Below are 6,988 nucleotides of genomic sequence, written 5' to 3'. Positions count from 1 at the left end.
TTTTTCAGCATCTAAGTTTTTGACCATGTGGTTTTTTCTTTGAGTTTGTTAGTATAGTGGATTGCATTAATGGATTTTCATATATTAAACCAACCTTGCATCCCTGGGATGAAGTCTACTTGATTATGATGAATGAAGGCTGTGATATGTTCTTGGATTCAGTTTGCAAGAATTTTCTTGAGTATTTTGGCATAGATATTCATAAGCAAGATTGGTTGGAGGTTCTCTATTTTGGGTGTATCCTTGTGTGATTTTGGTATCAGAGTGATTGTGGCTTCATAGAATGAGTTAGGTAGTATTCCTTCTGTTTCTATTTTGTTGCGCCCACCTTGTCGAGCAAGGAAGACACGACATGGTCAGATTCTTCTCAACACTTTATTGCAGGAACGCCTCGATGCTGCTACAGGAACCCCGGAAACCCAGGGTTGACTCCTTATATACACCCCAGCACAGGGAAAAGCTTTGTGTCCTCCTGGGATTGGTCAGTCTGCAGGCACCTTAATTTGCATGCACCCTATCGGGAGGGGTTGGCGCCAGATTCGGGCTAGTGCCTGTGCAGTGGTGTTGTTTATGGTCATGGTATACCAGAAACCAGCGCCATCTTTTAGGCATCAGCTGCCTACATCTCCCCCTTTTTTTGTTTAATAATATGATGCTGGACTAGGTCTGGGCAAGTCTGTCCATCGGCTCCTGTCTTAGGTTGATCCTTTCATGTCACAGCCTTACCCATCATAGGGTTACCCTATTGCCTCCAGGCCCCGTGTCTTAGGTTAGTCTGTGCATAAGGAAAGTTGCCCGTCACTGGATACCGTGGATCTGTGTGACTACAACTGCCAGACGACCTATGGTGAACTCTTAATTTTTTAAAAAGAGGCCAGCTAAACATTGGGAGATGTGCCATCTTTAAACGCCATCAATGCTTGGTACACCACTGCCTTATACTGACTGTGCTCTCGTTTGAGTCAACTCAATAGCCAGATACAAAGGACACAACTCAGGAGGACCACTGCCCCCCAAGCCAACATTCCCACCCATTCCTTAAAGAATGAGAAGGCATTGGTGATCCAGGAGGTGAAGTCCCCCAAGGTGACAGGGTCCAGTAGAGTGCCAGTGAGTTTGGCAATCTTGAGGAGCAGCTTTCTGGACAACTGCTCTGCTTTACTTAGATAAGAGGTGACTCTGTTCAACAGACTGAGAGAAAATAGCTTGTAGAGGGGTAGACGAGACACAGGACATTTGGACTACTTTATACAATTCTTCAACCTGTTCTTGAACTAAGTCTATTCCTATGGAACTCCTCAAGGTTGCAAGGAGAAATAAGAGAAAGTCCCATCTGCTTTGATATGATTGAGGAGGCACACATGACAAAATGTGGACACAGCTTTTGCTACAAGTGTATTCATCAGAGTTTGTAGGACAATAATAGATGTCCCAAGTGTAATTATGTTGTGGACAATATTGACCATCTCTATCCTAATTTCTTGGTGAATGAACTCATTCTCAAACAGAAGCAAATATTTGAGGAAAAGAGGTTCAAATTGGACCACTCAGTGAGCAGCACCAATGGGCATAGGTGGCAAATACTTCAAAATCTACTCTAGGCACAAAGGTGCCAAGTTTCACAACCACAGCAGTATACCCTGCCAACACTCTGCTAAAAAACATGTCCTTCCAGAACTATTATATTTTATATCTCTGTCGGGGGGAGCAATTTTTACGTCAGCCTCTCTGGTACCCAAATAGGGTGTTCTTGACCTGAGGAAAAACACAAACAGCTCCCCTGGATCTCGAAATAATGGGATCTGGGCCATACCATTTTCCAGTTAAGCCATTTGACATCCTATTTAAGGATAGGCGTGGTCACAGCATGCCTATCTGCAGCCAAATGACCATGTTCATCCAGAATTAAAAAAATTAAAGTAAAGAGGGCTAAAGATAATTGTTCTTTGGGTGGCCGGCCATCAGCGAGTCCCCCTTTTTGTTTTTGTAAGAGTTCTTTTAAGGTTCAATGTGCTCTTTCCACAATGCCTTGGCCCTGTGGATTGTAGGGAAGGCCAGTAGAGTGACTAACCTGCATTATTTTGCAAAAGATGTGGCATAATTTTGATGTATATGCATAGCCATTATCAGTTTTTAAACTATCTGGCCTTCCCAAGTTGCCCAGGCTTCTAGGCAATGGCCAACTACATTGTGGGATTTCTCACCGGAGATGGGGGAGGTAAAAATGACACCTGAACAGGTATCAATTGAAACATGAACATTTTTAATCTCCCAAATGCTGAGACATGAGTAACATCCATTTGCCACAGTTTTAAAGGGATCAATCCATGAGGGTTAATACCAACATGAGGAGGGTGGTGAAATTGTACACACCGTGGGCATTGTAATACCACATCTCATGCTGAGGCTAGAGAGATATCAAATTTCTGCTGAAGTGTGGCCACAGGAACATGATACAATTGATGAAAATCTTTTGCAAGCTCCAGTGGGGTGGCATGAAAAATAAATTCAATGCGAGTGCTAGCGTCCACTAAGGCATTTCTTTCAGCCATAGGGCCTGGCAGAGTAGAGTGAGCTCAAATAAGTTGAATAAATAATTTATGTATTATTTTCCAAACCAATTTTGTAACTCTAATAAGATGGTGCACACAGGGCTGGTGGGTCTAATGGGTCCTGCAATTTCTAATGCACGCACTGCATTTACTACATAAGCTGAATCAGAGACTAGATTAAAAGATTTCTGAATGGGATGGATCCCCAGATATGGCAGTCTCTAGATGGTCCATCCTTTCATCTCAGCTCCAAACTTTATCTCTGCATCTCCTTTCATGGGTGTTTTGTTCCCAATTCTAAGAAGGGGCACAGTGTCCACACTTGGTCTTCATTCTTCTTGAGTTTCATGTGTTTTGCAAATTGTATCTTGTATCTTGGGTATTCTGTTTCTGGGCTAATATCCACTTATCAGTGAGTACATATCATGTGAGTTCATTTGTGATTGGGTTACCTCACTCAGGATGATGTTCTCTAGGTCCATCAATTTGCTAGGAATTTCATAAATTCATTCTTTTTAATAGCTAAGTTAATTTAATATCTGAGTAATTATACTCCATTTTGTAAATGTACCACATTTTCTGTATCCATTCCTCTGTTGAAGGACATCTGGGTTCTTCTGGCTATTATAAATGAAGCTTCTATGAACATAGTGGAGCATGTGTCTTTCTTACCAGTTTGAACATCTTCTGGATAGGCCCAGGAGAGGTATTGCAGGATCCTCTGGTAGTACTATGACGAAATTTCTGAGGAACCGCAAGACTGATTTCTGCAGTGGTTGTAAAAGCTTGCAATCCCACCAAAAGTGGAGGAGTGTTCCTCTTTCTCCACATCCTCGCCAGCATCTGCTGTCACCTGAATTTTTGATCTTAGCCATTCTGGCTGGAATCTCAGTATTGCGTTGATTTACATTTCTGTGATGATTAAGTATGCTGAACATTTTTTCAGGTGCTTCTCAGCAATTTGGTATTCCTCAGGTGAGAATTTTTGTTTAGCTCTGAGCCCCATTTTTAATGGGGTTATTTGATTTTCTGGAGTCCACCTTCTTGAATTCTTTATATATATTGGATTATAGTCCCCTATCTGATTTAGGACAGGTAAGTATTCTTTCCCAATCTGTTCATGGCCTTCTTGTCTTATTGATGGTGTCTTTTGCCTTACAGAAGCTTTACAATTTTATGAGGTCCCATTTGACGATTCTCGACCTTACAGCACAAGCCATTACTGTTCTATTCAGGAATTTTTCCCCTGTGCCCATATCTTCGAGGCTTTTCCCTACTTTCTCCGTTATAAGTTTCACTGTATCTGGTTTTATGTGGAGTTCCTTGATCCACTTAGATTTGACCTTAGTACAAGGAGATAGGAATGGATCAAATTCGCATTCTTCTACATGATAACCACCAGTTGTGCCAGCACCATTTGTTGAAAATGCTGTCTTTTTTCCACTGGATGGTTTTTGCTCCCAGGTCAAAGATCAAGTGACCATAGGTGTGTGGGTTCATTTCTGGGTCTTCAATTCTATTCCATTGGTCTACTTGTCTGTCACTATACCAGTACCATGCAGTTTTCATCACAATTGCTCTGTAGTAAAGCTTTAGGTCAGGCATGGTGATTCTACCAGAGGTTCTTTTATCCTTGAGCAGAGTTTTTGCTATCCTAGATTTTTTGTTATTCCAGATGAATTTGCAGATAGCACTTTCTAATTCACTGAAGAATGAGTTGGCATTTTGATGGGGATTGCATTGAACCTGTAGATTGCTTTTGGCAAGATAGCCATTTTTACAATGTTGATCCTGCCAATCCATGAGCATGGGAGATCTTTCCATCTTCTGAGATCTTCTTTAATTTCTTTCTTCAGAGACTTGAAGTTTTTATCATACAAATCTTTCATTTCCTTAGTTAGTCATGCCAAGGTATTTTATAATATTTGTGACTACTGTGAAGGGTGTTGTTTGCCTACTTTCTTTGTCAGCCTGTTTATCCTTTGTGTACAGAAAGGCCATTGATTTGTTTGAGTTAATTTTATATCCCGGTACTTCACTGAAGCTGTTTATGAGGTTTAGGAGTTCTCTTGTAGAATTTTTAGGGTCACTTATATATATTATCATATCATCTGCAAAAAGTGATATTTTGTCTTATTCCTTTCCAATCTGTATACACTTGATCGCCTTTTACTCTGTCTAGGACTTCAAATACTATGTTCAATAGGTATGGAGAAAGTGGGCAGCCTTATCTACTCCCTGATTTTAGTGGGATTGTTTCCAGCTTTCAACCATTTACTTTGATGTTGGGTACTGGTTTGTTGTAGAATGCTTTTATCATGTTTAGGTATGGGCCTTGAACTCCTGATTTTCCAAGACTTTTATCATGAATGGGTGTTGGATTTTGTCAAATATTTCCTCCTCATCTAACAAGATGATCATGTGGTTTTTGTCTTTCCGTTTGTTTATATAGTGGATTAAGTTGATGGATTTCTGTATATTAAACCAACCCTGTATCACTGGAATGAAACCTACTTGGACAGAATGGATGATTGTATCGATGTGTTCTTAGATTTTGTTTGCAGAATTTTATTGGGGATTTATGCATCGATATTAATAAGGGCAATGGTCTGAAGTTTTCTATCTTTGTTGGGTCTTTCTGTTGTTTAAGTATAAGAGTAATTGTGGCTTCATAGAATGAATTGGGTAGAATACCTTCTGCTCCTATTTTGTGGAGTAGTTTGTGAAGAACTAGAATTAGATCTTATTTGAAGGTCTGATAGAACTCTGCACTAAACCCATTTGGTCCTGGGCTTTTTTTGGTTGGGAGACTAATAATGACTGCTTCTATTTCTTTAGTGTATATAGGACTATTTAGATCATCAACCTGATCCTGATTTAACTTTGGTAACTGGTAGCTGTCTAGAAATTTGTCCATTTAATCCAGGCTTTCCAGTTTTGTTGAGTATAGCCTTTTGTAGAAGGATCTGATGGTGTTTTGGATTTCTTCAGAATCTGTTGTTATGTCTCCCTTTTCATTTTTGATTTTGTTAATTAGAATGTTGTCCCTGTGCCCTCTAGTGAGTCTGGCTCAAGGGTTTATCTATCTTGTTGATTTTCTCAAAGAACCAGCTCCTAGTTTGGTTGATTCTTTGAATAGTTCTTCTTGTTTCCACTTACTTGATTTCACCCCTGAGTTTGATTATTTCCTGCTGTCTACTCCTCTTGTGTGAATTTGCTTCCTTTTGTTCTAGAGCGTTTAGGTGTATTGTCAAGGTGCTAGTGTGTCCTCTCTCTAGTTTCTTTTATGAGGCATTCAGAGCTATGTGTTTTCCTATTACAAATGCTTTTATTGTGTCCCATAAGTTTGGGTATGTTGTGACTTCATTTTCATTAAACTTTAAAAAGTCATTAATCTCTTTCTTTATTCCTTCCTTGACAAAGGTATCATTAAGAAGAGTGTTGTTCAGTTTCCACGTGAATGTTGGCTTTCGATTATTTATGTTGTTATTGAATATCAGCCTTAGTCCATGGTGATCTGATAGGATGCATGGCAAGTTTTAAATGTTTTTGTATCTGTTGATGCTTGTTTTGTGACCAATTATGTGGTCAATTTTGGAGAAAGTACCATGAGGTGTTGAGAAGAAGGAATATCATTTTGTTTTATGATAAAATGTTCTGTAAATATCTGTTAAATCTATTTGTTTCAAAACTTCTGTTAGTTTCACTGTGTCCCTGTTTAGTTTCTGTTTCCATGATCTGTCCTTTGGTGAAAGTGGTGTGTTGAAGTCTCCCACTATTATTTTGTGAGGTGCAATGTGTGCTTTGAGCTTTACTAAAGTTACTTTAATGAATATGGTTGCCCTTGCATTTGGAGCATAGATATTCAGAGAAGAGAGTTCCTCTTGGAAGATTTTACCTTTAATGAGTATGAAGTTCCCTCCTTGTCTTTTTTGATGACTTTGGGTTGGAAGTCGATTTTATTAGATATTAGAATGGCTACTCCAGCTTGTTTCTTCAGACCATTTGCTTGGAAAATTGCTTTCCAGCCTTTCATTCTGAGGTAGTGTCTATAATTTTCCCTGAGATGGGTTTCCTGTAAGCAGCAAAATTTTGGGTCCTGTTTATGTAGCCAGTCTGTTAGTCTATGTCATTTTATTGGGGAGTTGATTCCATTGATATTAAGAGATATTAAGGAAAAGTAATTGTTGCTTCCTTTTATTTTTGTTGTTAAAGTTGGCATTCTGTTCTTGTGGCTGTCTTCTTTTAGGTTTGTTGAGGGATTACCTTCTTGTACTTTCTAAATGTGGTTTCTGTCCTTGTATTGTTTTTTTTTTTTCTGTTATTTTCCTTTGAAGGGCAGGATTCGTGGAATGGTAATATGTGAACTTGGTTCTGTCGTGGAATACTTTCGTTTCTCCATCTAACATAATTGAATGACTGGGTATAGTAGCCTG

The sequence above is a fragment of the Mus caroli genome, unplaced genomic scaffold (genome assembly GCF_978045245.1).
Source record: "Mus caroli unplaced genomic scaffold, Mus_caroli_1 scaffold_5, whole genome shotgun sequence".
Taxonomy (NCBI): domain Eukaryota; kingdom Metazoa; phylum Chordata; class Mammalia; order Rodentia; family Muridae; genus Mus; species Mus caroli.
The sequence above is the reverse complement of the archived record's forward strand: the minus strand, read 5'-3'. Positions refer to the sequence as shown.